The 19,033-nt window shown below is 44.7% G+C and overlaps 1 long non-coding RNA gene across 1 annotated transcript in view; it reads right to left on the bottom strand.

Annotated features, from left to right (window-relative positions):
* The window catches only part of LOC147105549 (uncharacterized), a 31,636-nt gene extending 14,600 nt beyond the window's left edge, over positions 1–17,036 (bottom strand). The window contains exon 1 of the long non-coding RNA XR_015081515.1: positions 16,043–17,036. This is a non-coding gene — a long non-coding RNA (uncharacterized LOC147105549). The remainder of the gene's footprint in view (positions 1–16,042) is intronic.
* Between the last annotated feature and the right edge of the window lie 1,997 nt (positions 17,037–19,033).

The following is a 19,033-nucleotide window of genomic DNA, read 5'->3' as shown; positions in this document are numbered from 1 at the left end:
ATGGGGATAGTGCAGGAAAGTGGAGATGAGGTAGAAGATCAGCCATGATCTTATTGAATGGCGGAGCAGGCTCAGAGAGCCAAATGGCCTACTCCTGCTCCTATTTCCATATGTTCTTAAAAACTTTTCTACACAGAAGATTGTGAGGATGTGGAATGCACTACCAGAGTTAGTGACTGAAGCAGGGACCATGTCAACTTTTAAGAATGGGTTAGATAGGTGGTTGATGCAAAGAAGGATAAAGGATCTGGAAACATGGCAAGCACACGGGATTAGGATACTGCTGGTGTGGAGGATAAATACCAACACGGACTGGTTGGGCCAAACAGTCTGTTTCTATGCTGTATTTTTTATGTAATTCTATGCACTTTTAAAGAAACAGGAGAAGTAAAATGGATAATTAAAGACTGGGTGGGACCACTTTGGTGCAATGGAAACTTCAGGTACTGGAGAGTGAGGCAATGGCAGTGATACTTAATAAGTATTTCAGTTCAGGAAGCTGAAAGTGCAACTGTAGGAGTACCTGAGGAGAATGTGCAAGAGCTACCACTGGAGAAATTTATTCAAATGGAAACTACATTAAAAAAGATGAATGGGATTGAAAGTGCAAAGATATGGAAAGGTTCGGGGCAAATAGTGAAAGATTGTTTCCACTGGTTAGTGAATCAGTAGCAAGGGGATATAAATTCAGGATCGCCACTCAAAGAATGAAGGGGAAATTAGAAGATTTTTTTCAGAGGGTTACAAGAACCTGAGGTGTTTTCACCACAAGTAGACTAATGCCATTTATAAGGGAATTGGCTAAGTATTTGCAAAGGAAGAAAATGAAAGGGAAGAGGCAAGGAAATTGAATTCGATCATTCCAGTTAATGAGCGAGCACTAGTACAGACATGATGGTCATTCCTCCCATTGACGGCTCTTTGAAAGAGCAATCCAATTAGCCCCACTCCCCTGCTCTTTCCCATAACCCTGCAAATATTTTCCTTCACAAGTATTTATCCAATTCCCTTTTGAACTTTACTATTGAATCTGCTTCCGCCGCCCTTTCAGGGTGGGCTGAGTAACCTTCTTCTGTACTGTCACTTTTATGATTTGATCATTCGGCCCAATTCTATCTCTGGGTCAGTTTTGGGTGGCCAGGTAGCAGTGTGAGTTTGAAGCTCAGTCACTGTTCCAGAAATGAGGCTCAGGCTACTTTAACTCCCAAGCCTCATTAAATCCTGCCAGCCATTCCAGGAGGGGAGTTGGCAGGAAGCAGTGGAAAATCGCACAGCTTGGAGACCACCCTCCCCCAACCCTTCTGCGGACAGCAGGTAGGTGGCAGGATCGCCTTCAAAGGCTATTCTGTGGGCATCTTCTGCTCCTCTTGGCCCCGTGAGGAGAGCCAAAAAAAGCAGTTTGGGCCTCTTCTGCACCTGGGTCCCCTTCCCGCTGTCTTCACCTGGTGGGAAAGCCACTGCGGATTCCCATCGAGGTTGTCACGTTTAAATTGCAGTCAGATCCCGATGATGTCATAGGGACCCAACACCCAAGAAAGGTCCCTGCTGGCTTTGGATGTGTGTCCTTGCTGCCTGCTCAGTGTCAGCACACGCCAGATATAAAACAAAGCTTCCTGTACCCTGCTCCAACAATATGCCTTAACTACAATGTCAGAAGGGCACCCCCAACCTTCAGCGGTGTGGCATTTGCATTTTCCTCACTAACTGTTCTTGTACCCTTTCTGTGGGATAAGTATCAATATTAGAGTAATCAGAAGCTAATAATGAGCAGTTTGAGATTCTAAGCTTATACTTAATAGCAACTTGATTCCAAATTCAGATTACATGCGCGTGACAAATGTAACAACAACTTGTATTTATATAGCGCCTTTTACGCAGTAAAACATCCCAAGACACTTCACAGGAGTATTATAAGACAAAAAATCTGACACCGAGCCACATAAGGAGAAATTAGAGCAGATGACCAAAAGGTTGGTCAAAGAGGTCGGTTTTAAGGAGCGTCTTAAAGGAGGAGAGGTAGAGAGGTGGACAGGTTTAGGGAGGGAATTCCAGAGCTTAGGGCCTCGGCAGCTGAAGGCACGGCCACCAATGATTGGGCAATTATAATTAGGGATGCTCAAGGGGGCAGAATTAGAGAAGCGCAGATATCTTGGAGGGTTGTGGAGCTGGAGGAGATTACGGAGATAGGGAGGGGCGAGGCCACGGAGGGATTTGAAAACAAGGATGAGAATATTGAAATCGAGGTGTTGCTTAACTGGGAGCCAATGGAGGTCAGCGATCACAGGGGTGAGGAGTGAACGGGACTTGGTGCGAGTTAGGACACGGGCAGCAGGGTTTTGGATGACCTCAAGTTTACATAGGGTAAGAACATAAGAACATAAGAAATAGGAGCAGGAGTAGGCCAATCGGCCCCTCGAGCCTGCTCCGCCATTTAATAAGATCATGGCTGATCTGATCCTAACCGCCAATCTACTATCACAGAACCATCTCCTGAATCTAACAGAATTAGACACACAAAATAGGAGCAGGATCAGGCTACACGGCCCCTGGGCCCGCTCCGCTACCCACAGGGCCATGTCCGATTCGAACCTAGACTCATGTCCAAATTCCTGCCCGCTCCCCGTAACCCTTAATTCCCTTTACTTCTAGGAAACTGTCTATTTCTGTTTTAAATTTATGTAATGATGTAGCTTCTACAGCTTTTTGGGGCAGCATATTCCATGGATCTACCACCCTCTGAGTGAAGTAGTTCCTCCTCATCTCAGTTTTGAAAGAGCAGCCCCTTATTCTAAGACTAGTTCTAGTTTCACCCATCATCGGGAACATCCTCCCCGCATCCACCCGATCCAACCCCTTCACAATCTTATATGTTTCAATAAGATCGCCTCTCATTCTTCAGAACTCCAATGAGTAGAGTCCCAATCTACTCAACCTCTCCTCATATGTCCATCCCCTCATCCCCGGGATTAACCGAGTGAACCTTCTTTGTACTGACTCGAGAACAAGTATGTCTTTTCTTAAGTATGGACACCAAAACTGTATGCAGTATTCCAGGTGCGGTCTCACCAATACCTTGTACAATGTGGGAGGCCAGCCAGGAGTGCATTGGAATAGTCAAGCCTAGAGGTAACAAAGGCCTGGATGAGGGTTTCAGCACTTGATGAGCTGAGGCAAGGGCGGAGACAGGCAATGTTACGGAGGTGGAAATAGGCGGTCTTAGTTATGCCACAGATGTGTGGTCGGAAGCTCATTTCAGGGTCAAATATGACACCAAGGTTGCAAACAATGTGGTTCAGCCTCAGACAGATGTTATGGAGAAGGATGGAGTCAGTGGCTAGGGAACGGAGTTTGTGGTAGGCACCGAAAACAATGGCTTTGGTCTTCCCAATATTTAATTGGAGAACATTTCTGCTCATCCAAAACTGGATGTAATGGTAGGAACTGGCAGTCATCAGAAAAAAAAAATCATCCTTTCATTCCGAGCTGAATATTGCGCCCGAGTGTGACAAAAACACACTTTTACGTGCTGAACTTTTTGACTTAGATTTTGTGCTCCCAACATTTAAGGGGTTAAAAGAAGATCACACAGTGTATTTCTCAAAGTTAAAACACAACCGTTCAATTCCAGACAAGCTAGCTGCAGTGTTCTTCATAAGTGTAAAGTGGGGACACGAAGCACAAAAGTAATTTCAAGGGGGTGAAATTTGCCTTGCACAGTAGCGCAAAACAGGCGATAGCAAATCGGCACGCCGTTTTATACTCAGCCGCATTTTCTTTTCCCTTGGCATCAGTGTAAAACAGGCTGTCGATTCGCTACCTCCCATTTTGCGTTACTGCTCAAGACATATTTAATTCCCTAGATGTCAGTTAGTTGGAGCTATCATAGTCAATGACAAGCATATTTAACATTGTCAAAGCTTCCCTTTGTTCAATAATGATGAATAAATATTTGTTCTAATATACTTATGAGCTGCAGTTGTCAGCAGCCTTTGCATCAGGACGTCTGTGGGGCTGTTCATAAATCATCTGATGACAGGTCAAGAGGTAGGCCCCAGTCTTGGGTTAGTGACTTTGACTCAGAGCTGTTTACCTTATTTAAAAAGTGGGCAGGGCCATTAATTGGCTAAAGTCCATGTCGATTGCAGTCAGGGCCCTCCTCTTACAGAAATATATTGGCAGTCTCAGAATAAAGGGTCGCCCTTTTAGAACTGAGATGAGGAGGAACTTCTTCTTTCAGAGGGTTGTAAATTTGTGGAATTCTCTGCCCCAGAGAGCTGTGGAGGCTGGGTCATTAAATACATTTAAAGTGGAGATAGACAGATTTTTGCAAGATAAGGGAGTGAAGGGTTATGGGGAGCGGGCTGGGAAGTGGCTTTGAGCAAAGATCAACCATGATCTTATTGAATGGCAGAGCAGGCTCGAGGGGCCAAGTGGCCTATTCCTGCTCCTATTTCTTATGTTTCATAGCCAATTTCAGGCAGTGAAAGAAAGAAAGACTGGCATTTATATAGCACCTTTCATGACCTCCGGATGTCCTAAAGCACTTTAGAGCCAATGAAGTACTTTTGAAGTGCAGTCACTTGTAAGTGAATGTGAATCTCACAGTGAAGAGCCAAAGACCAGACTATGTTTTAAAAGTTGATGGCAGTTTAGCTAAGGTTCTAAGCTAGATTGTGGCTCTGTTTTCAAGGTCTATATTCTGGGAGAAAGTGCATTGCATCTTTATTACTTTTACATATTCAAGGTAATGTCTAAATCACAATGTTATACTAGTTACTGATCATTCATCTGCTTTATGTAAATGTAACCACTTGTTAGTCCAAAGCTTGCATCTCGTTTTGATAAGAATGTTTATCTAGTTCGCCATTTGGAGAGAAAGAAGAATTTGTGTGGCGGCACTTGATACATTTCAGTTGCTGGTGTACAGAATAAGGTTTACATAGAATAACATAGAATATACGGCACAGAAACAGGCCATTTGGCCCAACCGGTCCATGCCGGTGTTTATGCTATATTCAAGCCTCCTCCCATCCTTCCTCATCTAACTCTATCAGCATAACCCTCTTTTCCCTTCTCCCTCATATGCTATCTCACTTCCTCTCAAATGCATCTATACTATTTGCTTCAACCACTCCCTGTGGTAGCGAGTTCCACATTCTCACCACTCTTTGGGTAAAGAAGTTTCTTCTGAATTCCCTATTGGATTTCTTGGTGACTATCTTATGTTGATGGCCTCTAGTTTTGCTCTTCTCCACAAGTGGAAACACTCTCTCTGTATCCACTTTATCAAAACCTTTCATAATTTTAAAGACCTCTATTAGGTCACCTCTCAGTCTTGATTTTTCAAGAGGAAAGAGACCCAGCCTGTTCATCCTTTCCTGATAGGTGTACCCTTGCAGTTCTGGTTTCATCCTTGTAAATCTTTTTTGCACTCTCTCCACTGCCTTTTTATAATATGGCAACAAGAACTGCACACAGTGCTCCAAGTGTGGTCTAACCAAGGTTCAATACAAGTTTAGCATAACCTCTCTACTTTTCAACTCTATCGCTCTAGAAATAAACCCTAGTCCTTGGTTTTCTTTTCTTATGGCTTTATTAACCTGTGTCACTACTTTTAGTGATTTGTGTATTTGTACACCCAGATCCCTTTGCTCCTCTACCCTATTTAAATTCTTATTTTCTAATATGTGACCTCCTTATTTTTCTTACCAAAATGTAATACCTCACACTTACATTGAGATTAATTTGCCAATTATATGCCCATTCTGCAAGTTTATTAATGTCTTCTTGTAATTTGTTGCAGTCCTCCTCAGTGTTAACTATCCACGCTCCCCCCCCCCCACCAATTTGGTGTCATCTGCAAATTTAGAAATTGTGCTTTTGATTCCAAAGTCTAAATCGTTGTTATAAATTGTGTACAACAGTGGTCCCCACTTCCCACCTTCTGCCACTCTGAATAGCTACCCTTTACCCTATTCTCTGCTTCTGTCTTTCTGTCAGCCAGCTATTCATTCTGCTACTTATCTCCTGACTCTGCATTCTCTGACCTTGTTCATTAGTCTATTGCTCTTCTCTGCTGTCCATGTACTTAGTGTAGGCCTCTTTCCTTACCCTCAATTTTTCCCTTATGGTGTCTCATTAGTGTTTAGTTTGTTCTTGTTTTTTAGCGCAATATATTTTTCCTGGACTCTGTTGAACACCGTTTTAAATGTTTCCCATTGCTGTTCTACATCATTGTTTGACAATATTTTTGTCCTTTTTATTTTCCTAAGTTCTATTCTCGGCCTCTAAAATTCAGCTTTTCTCCAATCTATTACCTTGGTCTTTGTCCTGCTTATGTCCTTCTCAATTATTATCCTAAACTGCATTTTATTATGGTCACTATTGCCTAGATGTTCCCCTACTTTTACTTCTCTTTAGTGCTCTAGTTCATTCCCCATTACCAGATCCAGTAGCAAATCCTCCCTTGTTGGGCTTCTTACATACTGGGTTAGAAAGGAGTCCTGTAACATTGTAGGAACTCCATTCTCTTATCCCCTTTACCTACCTTTTGTGGCCAATTAATTTTGGGGTAGCTGAAATTCCCCATGATTATTATTCTATGTTGTTACTCATTTCCCTAATTTGTTTGCATATTTCTTCCTCTACCTCCCTTCCACTATTAGGTGGTCTGTAGACTGTCCCTATAGGTGTTATTGGTCCTTTTTTAAATCTCTTATCCCAATCCACATGGATTCTATTTCTGTCTCAATGATGGCTGTTGTTATAAATCTCATCATCATCAAGAAACTACTCATGAAATAATGCTGAACGGCCAGCTGGTGGCGCCGTCCAAGGAGTATAAATGCTCGGGCATGGGCCCAGCTTTCCATTTTGTAAGACAAGGAACTAGTGAAGTACAACTAGACCTCCATGTTCTGAAACAAGTTGATTAAAGCCTTGCTTTATGCTCAAACCAAGTACGTAGTGAGTTTTATTACGCCAATTTAATTAACTTGATATCGACTCCACGCTTTGGGTGATTTCGGGAACAGCCAGCTACGACTCGAAACATAGAAGGGAACTCAGACAAGTAATCGATCCATCATGGAGAAACTACTCAGACCCGCCTGTTTCGACCTGGACCAGAATTCACTTACAGCTGCTAAGGTATGGAAACACTGGTATCGTACCTTTAGCAACTTCCTTGAGGAGTGTGGTGAGAATGTTCCTAACAAGTTACAAATGCTTGCTAATTATGTATCCCCTCATGTGTTTGATTATATTGAAGACTGTGTAGACTATGATGCCGCTATCCAACTACTACTGCAGCTATATGTCAAGTCCCCAAATGAAATTTTTGCTCGGCATCTACTGGCCACAACTCGACAACAACCTGGAGAATCACTTGACAAATTCCTTCAGAAACTTCGCAGGCTCAGCAAGGATTGTAATCTTAAAGCTGTTACAGCTGAGCAGTACCAGGAGGAGTTAATTCATGATTCCTTTATTAATGGGATTGCGTCTCCATTCATACATCAGCGTCTGGAGAATAAAACCCTCAAGTTACAGGCTGCCTATGACCAAGCATGTTCTCTGGACTTAGCAAAGGGGAATGCAGACACCTATCTTTCACCACGTGCACGGGCTGCTGCTATCACTTTTAGTGACTCCTTTGATAGGCCTCGGGCAGAAGCCCTCACAGATGATGACTCCAACCTGGCTGATGACAGCCCTACCCGAGAAACCTACACTGATGACGACCCCGCCCTAGTGGCATCTTGGCAATCTGGAAGGAAGTGTTTCTTCTGTGGAGGTGCGTTCCATGATAGGAAATTTTGTCCTGCTCGTAACGCAACCTGCAATCATTGCAGCAAGAAAGGTCACTTTTCTAAGGTATGCCAGTCAAGAGCCACTGTTAGTAAAAAAGGCCACTTTTCTAAGGTATACCAGTCGAGAGCTCCTGTTAGTTTTGCAGCTACTATCTATAAAACTGCTCCTCCCCCAAGAGCCACTACTAAGGTTACAGCTGTCATGGGTAAAATGCCCCTCCTCCCATCACAGCTGTTTCTCCCCAAAGTTTGTCCCATGCAGTCACGAAGGTTTTGGTAAATGAACACATTTTGAGTGCACTAATCGACTCTGACAGCTTCATTAGTGAGCAGGCTGTCAGTAAGTTAAAGCTGCGTATTTACCCCTCGGACAGGGAAATTGCAATGGCTCTGACGACACTGACCACCAATTCTTCCGGCTTTTGTCTTGTCGACCTTATTCTCAATGGCCGCACTTATTTCTCCACCCGGCTCGGGGTGCTCAAGAACCTATGCAGTGATGTGCTCCTGGGACAGGATTTCCAGAAACAACACAAAAGACTCACTTTCGAGTTTGGAGGGTCAAAGCCAGAGCTTACTATTTCCAAAGTACCATTTTGTGCGCTTTCGGTGGCTTCGCTCAACGAGCTCTCCTTGTTTGCCAATCTTTCCCCCCGATGTAAGCCCATAGTCACCAAATCACAACGTTTCAGCCAAGATGATCGATCCTTTATCGAGGCAGAAATCTCTCGCCTTCTAGCTGATGGTATCACTGAGCCATGTTCATCTTCCTGGCGGGCTCAAGTCGTCGTTGTCAAAAATCCTCTGAAGCAACACAAGAAACGTCTTTGCATCAATTACTCGCAAATTATTTATCAGTATACCGACCTGGATGCCTACCCACTACCACGCATCAATGACATGGTCAATAACCTTGCTAACTACAAGGTATTTTCAACCTTTGATTTAAAGAGCGCATATCATCAAGTACCGATAAAGGACACTGACAAAAAGTATACGGCCTTTGAGGCCAATCGTCGACTTTACCAGTTTTGTCGCCTTCCATTTGGGGTCTCCATGGGGTGGCCGTCTTTCAAAAGGCAATGGATAGCCTAGTCAAACAGGAGAACTTAACGGACACTTTTCCATATCTGGATAATATCACCATTGCTGGTCATGACCAGAAGGAGCATGATGCCAACCTCCAGAAATTTTTTGACGTTCTCCGTCATCGCAACTTAACCTTAAATGAGTCCAAATCTGTGAAATCAGTACCATCAGTCAACATCCTTGGCTACTGGGTGGGCAACGGTGTCATCAAACCGGATCCGGAGCGACTTCGTCTGCTTCAGGAGCTCCCTCCCCCTACGAATCTCGGCTCTCTTCGTCGGGCACTCGGCATGTTCGCCTATTATGCAAAATGGATAACTCACTTCTCCAACAAGATCCAACCCCTGCTTCACGCAAAGTCATAGCCATTGCCTCCAATGGAAATGACAGCTTTCAACCTCCTCAAGCGACAACTGGAAAAAGCCACGCTTCGTTCCATTGATGAAAATCTTCCTTTCGTGATCGAGTGGGATGCATCGGATGTGGCGATCTCTGCTACCTTGAATTAAGGTGGTCGACCCGTTGCATTTCTGTTCAGAACGTTGCAGGGTAGCGAGCTTCATTCTCCTGCTGTCGAGAAGGAGGCTATGGCCATCATCGAAGCTGTACGTAAATGGAGTCATTTTCTCACTCGTCGCCATTTCACACTTATAACCGATCAGCACTCCGTGGCCTTTATGCTGAATAACCAGAAACGCACTAAGATCAAGAATAACAAAATACAACTCTGGAGGATGGAATTGGCCGCCTTTGGATACACCATACATTATCGACCCGGCAAAGAAAATGTGGCCCTGGATGCCCTCATGCGGGCATTCTGCTCTTCTATGTCAACTTCGACTCTTGTGGATCTTCATACTGATTATGCCATCCTGGCGTTACCCGTATGTTGCACTTTGTGCGATCTAAAAATCTCCCATTTTCTACGGAAGATGTGAAAAGAACGTGCTCCTCCTGTAGAATTTGTGCCGAATTAAAACCGCAATTCTTCCATCCATCGGATGGCTCGCTCATACACGTTATGCAACCTATGCAGCGACTCAGCATTGACTTTAAAAGGCCATTGCCTTCCTCAATGCGAAACACCTACTTACTGACAATGGTGGACGAATATTCACGCTTTCCCTTTGCTTTCCCCTGTCCCAATATGCTTAATTCCACAGTGATCAAATGCCTTGATTAAGTCTTTTCCCTTTGCGGTACGGCCAATTTCATCCACTCTGATCGGAGTCCCTCCTTCATGTCAAGCGAACTCAAAAGTTATCTCTCCCAACGGGGAATTGCCACAAGTAAAACGACACCGTACCATCCCATCGATAACAGACAGGTTGAGAGATACAACGCTATCATTTGGAACGCTGTTCGTCTTGCGCTGAGGTCACGCAACCTACCAGACCAGCAGTGGGAAACTATGCTCCCTGACGTGTTGCATTCCATCAGGTCTCTCCTTTCTACGTCTACCAATGTCACACCTCATGAGCGATTCTTCAGCTTCCAGCATTGCTCCACCCATGGGACGTCTCTACCGTCATGGTTGGCAGCTCCCGGCCCCGTGCTGCTCCGAAGATTCGTCCGATCATCTAAAAATGATCCTCTCATCGACGAGGTAGAACTCACGGACGTCAATCCCACATACGCGCACGTGCGGTACCCTGATGGCCGGGAATCCACCGTTTCACTCCGGGACCTGGCTCCCTGTCCAGCCGGTTCCACGGACCCAACTGATAGAGGGACCCACGGGGATGATGCCGACACTCTGCGCTCCCCCGAAGATGACGCCCTACCTGGGACATCAAGAGATCTGCCAGCTGCCCCACCGGATCCACTCGGGGAGCCGAGCGCTCCCCGTGGGATGGCCATCCGAGGCCAGGACGCCGGTCAATCCCCGGCTATCAAACAGGATGAAGCCAATTCTGCGCCTGTGGGGACCCGCACCTGGAGTCACAATCTCCCCAGCCTCCCTCGGGTCGATCAGTGCAACACGGGTCCTGTCGATCCACCGGTATGGATCAAGCGGCCCAGGGACCAAGACACGGTCCGGGGAGATGTGCCTTCTAGCCATAAACAAAATTCTACAAGACTGCGGCTGTTCATGGTCCGCCTAAGGAAGTCGTCGGACTTCCAAATCTTTTAGGCAGGAAGAGTGTTATAAATCTCATCATCAAGAAACTACTTATGAAATAACGTTGGACGGCCAGCTGGTGGCACCGTCCAAGGAGTATAAATGCTCGGGCGTGGGCCCAGCTAGCCAGGGACATTTTGTAAGACAAGGAACTAGTGAAGTACAACTAGACCTCCATGTTCTGAAACAAGTTGATTAAAGCCTTGCTTTATGCTCAAACCAAGTGTGTAGTGAGTTTTATTACGTCAGCTGTGTTACTTTTTTCTACTGCCATTATGTTATCACTAACAAGTACAGCTACTCCACCTCCCCTTTTTCCCACTCTATCTTTTCTAAATATGTTATACCCTGCAATGTTTGTTATGATCAATGGGTCTCTCTATTGTTTTATGGGGGCTGGAAAATGTACACTCCAGATCATAAGGAGCATTAGGTCTGCTTATGGAAGCAACCAGTGACACCAGACCCAAGAAAATATCTAGCATAAAACCCAAAAGAATGTAGCAGCAGGTCTATGAGGTTAGTATGCCAAGCCACTTTGCCAGCCTATGAAGAGGGGAGATAACCTCCATAATATATTAAATGACTTACAGCTGAAAAATACATACAACAATAATATATGTGTTTAATTTTAATGTTTTCTTAGTTCAAGTACAGTCGACATTTTCTATAAAAACATTTCACAGGTGAGCAGTATAATTAACATGGATATAATTGTCAAATGTTGCTATGAAACTGCTATTTGGACATTAATTTCGCCTTTGTTTAAATGTGGTACCGGTAATTTATATGTGCCACTAACTTTTTTAAACACAAATGTTCAATCATTCTCAATTTTGAAAGGAGTTGTTTGCTATAAATTTGTTCTAAAGGCTGATTTATCCAAAGAAGTTGTTGGAATGCTTAACTTTAATATTTTTCACTAACAGGATCCAATTTTGTTCGGAATTTTAAAAATAATTTTTTTTTTTAATTGGCAAATTGCAGAGTTCAACCAAGTGTGTTTTCCCAGTATCCCCAAAATTGGCACTAGCAAGTAATAAGATCATTTAAAAAAATTGCTTGCAATATATACACACGTATAATAGAATGAGTCATTCAGGGTCTGGACATGACATCAATTTTTTAAAGAAAGACTTGCATTAATTTAGTGCCATTCATGATCTCAGGACGTCCCAAAGCGCATTACAGCCAATGAAATACTTCTGAAGTGAAGTCACTGCCATAATAATGGCACAGCATTATTATTAATTAAGTCAATGAAACAAAACAGCTGAAGAGATTTTTGGATCTCACTACTGCAGTCAAAGGTTACAAGCAGCATTAAAAAAATGTACATAATAGGTGCACATAAAAAAAAAGCAGAAGCGAAATCACTTTCAGTCACAGATTACTGTATTTTTTTTCCATTGGATCTGAATGGGTATGAGTACAACTGTTTCGGGTTTCCCCACACCAAGAACTCTACTCCAGCATTGAGGAGTGTCAGCTGTGGTGCAGTTGGTGGCACTCCCACCTCTGAGTCAATGAATAGCTCTAAGTTCAACTCCCACTCCAGATCTAGGCTGCCACTCCATTGTGGTACTGAGGGAGTGCTGCACTGTTGGAGGTGCTGTCTTTCAGCTGCAATGTTAAACCAAGGCCCTGTCTCCTCTCTGTGGTGAACATAGGGGATCCCATGGCACTATTTTGAAGAAGCACAAGGGACTTGTGACCCATGTCAATATTTATCCCTCAATCAACATCACTAAAAAAACAGAAAATCTGGTCATTATTCAGGTCCCAACACGTGAGTACGCTCGGGGTACTCACGCATAGGCCCAACGAAAGTGCCGGTTTCATGCATGCACTGCGCATGCGCGGGAAACCAGAACTTCCGTTCCCCTGAAAGAAGGGATTAAGAGGTGGAACGCGTGCACGGGGGCGGCAGCGCGTGCGCATTGAACTTACGTTTCTTTTCCAGCTTTCTCCGGGAAGGTAAGTCTCCAGAAGTTACACATGTAAAAAGCAGGCGCAAGGCCTGCTTTTAACAAGGTAAGTGGTGAATTAATTAAAATTAAAACATTTTTTCCACAGGTTTATTATTTTTAAATACTTTAAAGAAAGGTAAGTTTATTTTTAGCCCTGTTAGAAAATGTAATTAATTTTTTCAAAAATTTAAAATATTGTTTAAAATAGTTATTTCATGTAATTTATAGTTATTTTAAAAATGTGATTTAAAAAAAAATGTATTTGAAGTTTTAGTGATGTTTTGGGGCTTATAGTATTTATAGGTTTGACAGCTCTTCCTGTCAAACTTATGAATGAAGCATTCCCTGCTACCATTGGCTCCCCATGGCCCACGTGATCCCAGGGGATGCATCGAACTAACTGCGCCCCTGGGATACGCAAGCACTGCGCGCCGGCAGTTGGAGGAGGCCCAGGATCGCAATTCCACGGGGGCCCACAGCTCAACGGCCAGCGCGCTAGGTAAGTGCAGGTCGGGGGCTTGCACCCGCGGGAAGCCCCCGACCCGAATTTCTGGGCCATTGTTGTTTGTGGGAGCTTGCTGTGCGCAAATTGGCTGCCACATTTCCTACATTACAACAGTGACTACACTTCAAAAGTGCTTCATTGGCTGTAAAGTGCTTTGGGATGTCCTGAGGTCGTGAAAGGCGCTATATAATTGCAAGCCTTTCTTACTTTATTGTGAAAATTTGGTCTTTCAGTGATCACAGACTTATCTAAAAAGAAATAATTTGCATTTATATTGCACATTTTATGACCTCAGGACGTCCCAAAACATTTTACAGCCAATGAAGTACTTTTGAAGTGTATTCACTGTTGTAATGTAGGAAACATGGCAGCCAAATTCCACGCAGCAAACTCGCACAAACAGCAATGTGATAATGAACAGATAATCTGTTTTAGTGATGTTGGTTGAGGGATACATATTGGCCAGGACACCACCTGAAAGGGCAGACAGGGCTTCGGTTTAACATCTCAACTGAAAGATTTGTGTGCTCAAGTCACTGGAGGGGGACCTGAACCCACAGTCATCCTGACTCAGAGACAAGAGCACTGCCACTGAGCCAAGGCTGACAATTAGAAGAGCGATGTGGAATTTGACTTCAGCCTAGTAGGGAAAGATCGGGGTAATTAGACTAAATATATTATCCCTACCAAACAGTGCTGTGCACATCACTATATAAATAGTAATAGTCTAACTTTCCAAAATAAATAGATAAATAACAATAAATAGCAATATTCTGACTAGCACAGCAACAGTAACTTCTGGACTATTGCCAAAAATAGAGCAGTGCACTGAAAAAAATATATTAAGCAGTAAAAACATTTGCTTAAACATGTTTGATTTTATTGAGACCCCATAGTGAAGATCCGAGCTCTATGATCCATGTCCTACCAGCAAGGTTCAAAAGAGTAAAGGAGGAGGTGAGGTAAACCATCAAGAACTGACTAAATGACTCCTAGCTCAAATTTTAAAATACCTTTAAATTGTAGGAAGGTGGAAAGGTCGAAAGAAGTAAAGATTGCCAGAGTTTGGGGGTCCTTGAAGGGAATGAATTAGAGTGGAAGACTATGCAATGTCCTGATTTAAACACAGTAAGGATGTAGAAGGGAGGAGGAATGTGTAAAATGGTGTGTTGGAGCTTAGAAGGAAACTAGTAAGGAAAGCTCTGATCATAGTAATAATATCAATAAATTAAAGAGAAGGATGGAGAGAGAGTTTTGAAGTTAGAGGTGAGGAGAAAGGGGCTAAAGAGTTTTCCTAGAACATGAGCGACGGGTTCAAGTCTTTAATGGGTTGGCTATTTGGGCTTTATTGAGAGTTAGGAATTCTTCAAGAAAAAACAATGTGTTTGGTAAGAAAAAGGAAAACAAGCTACTTCGAGGCAACTGTAACAATGGAGGAAATGAAGGGAGGTCCATTTCAGATCAAAGGAGAAAGTGAAACCAAGAGTGTTAATAGATGAAGAAACACTAAGGGTGAAGCCATCAAAGGTAGTTGTTGGTCAGACCGGTCAATGACATGAAGAAACTGTGTCCTTGAGGAAGTAAGAGAATCAGAAAGTTCATTGCTCCTTGGAGGTAATGGAGGTGATTGAGGGAGTGGGATCAATTTTGACTCTTGGGTGCTCTGGCTGAACACCTGTATCTGCGGTGAAGAGGCAACTGTGATTTTGAGGCACTGGCCTCAGTCACATTGGACTGATGAGCTGCGGGCAGCCAAGCGGGCATCTCGACACCGCTCAATGGATTGAGGCGTCCCATTATTGGGCCACCCAGGCCACCAGCGATGTAAATGCAAAGGGGGGTCACGATCATAGAGGGTGGGGGACCCGGTGTGGCAGCGGACCAGATTATTTTTGTGGGGCCTGGAGGAGCGCTCCTGCTTCTCACAAAAATAATTCCAAACTTACTTTGTTTTGGTCTCTTCGGCTCCATCGCCCATAGAACAGGTCGGACAGTGCCCACCGCAGGCTCTGACTAGTTCTGACCAAAAATGGCAATCGAGGCACTCCGGGCACCCCCTTTCAAAATGCCTCTGCCTGTTCCGCAGTGTTAAATGGACAGTAAGGCTACTGACCCAATTTTGAGGCCATTACCATCCCTTTAATGCCAGGCGATACAAGTAAAAATCGACCCCACTGATTCAACCATTGTGTTTAAGAGAGGAAAGGCAGTGAGAGTACTGAGGGCAGGCAATGGAGTATCAAGAATACGTGTGTTCATATACTATATTTCGGCTGTATCATAAAACGCCGGGATGAAAAATCAGAGAGCCAACATCACAATACAAAGTGTTAAAAGTATGAAAAAAAAAGAAAGTCATTCCCTGATGTTTTTCTTTTGCAACCTTGAGGAACAGCCAGAATTTCACAAGCTTCTGCCAATCTATAAGCAATTAAACTCTAGTTGACCTTCAGATGTGCCTATTTACAGCCAACTTACACACAGCTTCATATTAGCAGCATAATAATCCATTCTATGTTACATGGTGTAACGCCACTGTACTTACAAATCAGCATATCCTCCGAATTACCACAACCAGCTATGGAAGGTCTGCTCGCAAAGTGTTTTCAAGTACTGTGTTAAAGGGGGTATTTATAATTCCTGGGAAGAGGCAATTGAGCAGAATTGTATTTGAAGTACTACCCTCGCCAGGGTTTAAAATAGTAAAAAAAAAGTCATGTTCAGGATGGCATTTACTTTTTAGCACATTGCAAACAAAGAGCCAGGCAAGCACAGCTTTAATGGTGTTATAGTGGTGCTGTAGTTGGAAAAATAGTGTCACACTTTACTATTTATAACTTATCACATGCTCAGACATAAATGGGCCAATTCTCCTTCATACCCAACAGCTATGGACAGTTCAATGATGATTAAAAATCTGCCTCAAAAATAAACAGCTTGTTGAGTAATAAATCACCAGATGCTTAGAAATCTGTAAGGGTCTTCATACACTAGTGTCTCCACTCCTTTTACTTTTAATGGGTATATTTAAGTGACAAGAGTTACACAGCAACATTGTTTACATTCCACTTACTCTAAGATTCAAAATAATTCTCAGCATGTATTATAAATATATAAACTCCTAGAGCATAGCCAGCGCATACAATGTATTATAACCTAGGCCTATTATGCCCCAACAGTAACCGTCCGTCACAATCCCAGCAAAGGCAGGGAAGCTCCCTACTCATAACAAGATCTACCTCCCTCTCTCTTCTGCTTATTGCTGTCTTCCCCCTTTCAACATGCTTTCTGTACCTCTCCCTTATTCATAAGAATGTAAGAATTAGGTGCAGGTGTAGGCCATATGGCCCTTCAAGCCTGCTCTGCCATTCAATAAGGTCATGGCTGATCTTCAATCTCAACTCCACTTTCCCACCTGATCTCCATATCCCTCGATTCCCCTAGAATCCAAAAATCTATCTCAGCCTTGAATATACTCAACGACTCAGCATCCACAGCCCTCTGGGGTAGAGAATTCCAAAGATTCATAACCCTCTGAGTGAAGAAATTTCTCCTCATCTCAGTCTTAAATGATCGACTCCTTATCCTACAACTACCCCTCCTAGTTCTAGACTCTCCAGCCAAGCAGCAGCGGCAGGTAGCGGGAGCAGCGGGCCTGTGGGAGACTCGGCGGCGGCGGCGGCAATAAAAGCAGCAGCGAGGCCAGGAGAGGCCTCAGAGCAGCGGCGGCAGGTAGCGGGAGCAGCGGACCTGTGGGAGACTCGGCGGCGGCGGCGGCAATAAAAGCGGCAGCGAGGCCAGGAGAGGCCTCAGAGCAGCGGCGGCAGGTAGCGGGAGCAGCGGACCTGTGGGAGACTCGGCGGCGGCGGCGGCAATAAAAGCGGCAGCGAGGCCAGGAGAGGCCTCAGAGCAGCGGCGGCAGGTAGCGGGAGCAGCGGACCTGTGGGAGACTCGGCGGCGGCGGCGGCAATAAAAGCGGCAGCGAGGCCAGGAGAGGCATACCAAACTCCAGTCTGCGAGCTCGGAAGTTGCAGAGAGGTAAAAAGTAATCGGGGTGTGACGTCACCAGGGAGCAGGTAAGTGATTGGTTGGTGAGTATTTCTCTCTTTTCATTACAAGCTTGAATCCTGTGGTGTTAAATTTCTAGGGGCTCTGTGTTGTAGTGAGGACAGTTGGTAAATAAAGCGCCCTAGAGTATACCTGTAACTGGGGTATTGAATAAATTTTTAGATTAATTAAAGGAGTAAGTCATGGCAGGAGAGCTCAGACCCGTGTTCTGCTCCTCCTGCTCTATGTGGGAAGTCAGGGACGCTGCCAGTGTCCCTGGCGACCATGTGTGCGGGAAATGCATCCAGCTGCAGCTACTTGTAGACCGCATTGTGGCGCTCGAGCTGCGGGTGGATGAGTTTTGGAGCATGCGCGATGCTGAGAGGCTCGTGGATAGCACGTTTAGCGAGTTGTTCACGCCTCAGGGTAGGGCTGCACAGGGGGTGACCATCAGGCGGAGCAACAGAGGCAGGCAGGAAGTGCAGGGGCCCCCTGCGGACATCCCCCTTTCAAACAAGTATACCAAGTTGGATACTGTTGAGGGGGATGACTCACCAGGGGAAGGCAGCAGCAGCCAGCTTCCTGGCACCAGGGACGCTTCTGCTGCTCAGAAAGGGAGGAAAAAGAGTGGGAGAGCAATAGTGGTAGGGGATTCTATCGTAAGGGGAACAGATAGGCGTTTCTGTGGCCGCAAACGTGACTCCAGGATGGTTTGTTGCCTCCCTGGGGCCAGGGTCATGGATGTCACTGAGCGGCTACAGGGCATTCTTAAGGGGGAGGGGGAGCAGGCAGAGGTCGTGGTCCACATTGGGACCAATGACATAGGTAGGAAGGGGGATGAGGTCCTGCATCAAGAATTTAGGGAGCTAGGTAACAGATTAAAGGGCAGGACCTCAAAGGTTGTAATCTCTGGATTACTCCCAGTGCCACGTGCTAGTGAGTATAGGAATAGGAGGATAGTGCAGATGAATGCGTGGCTAAAGAGTTGGTGTAGGAGGGAGGGTTTTAGTTTCCTGGATCACTGGGCCTGCTTCTGGGAAAGGTGGGACTTGTACAAGTCGGACGGGTTGCACCTGAACCAGAGCGGGACAAATATCCTTGCGGGGAGGTTTGCTAGCACTGTTGGGGGGGGTTTAAACTAACTTGGCAGGGGGATGGGATACAGAGGGGAGCTGAAAGAGGGGGTGATGTGCTGCCAATTATAGAGAAAAAAACAAGTCAGCTTGGTAGACAGGGCAAATATACAAGGGCAAGGCTGGATGGCATCTATTTTAATGCAAGGAGTCTTGCAAATAAGGTGGATGAACTGAAGGTGTTGATAAACACATGGGAGTATGATATTGTTGCTATCACGGAGACATGGTTGAGGGAGGGGCAAGACTGGCAGCTCAATATTCCGGGGTACAGAATCTTCAGGCGCGACAGAGGGGGGTTATAAGAGGAGGGGGTGTAGCGATATTAATTAAGGAGTCAATTACTGCAGTAAGGA

This window comes from Somniosus microcephalus, chromosome 17 (assembly GCF_052327205.1).
Source record: "Somniosus microcephalus isolate GS21.2 chromosome 17, FLI_Smic_1.0, whole genome shotgun sequence".
NCBI lineage: Eukaryota > Metazoa > Chordata > Chondrichthyes > Squaliformes > Somniosidae > Somniosus > Somniosus microcephalus.
The sequence above is the reverse complement of the archived record's forward strand: the minus strand, read 5'-3'. Positions and strand labels throughout refer to the sequence as shown.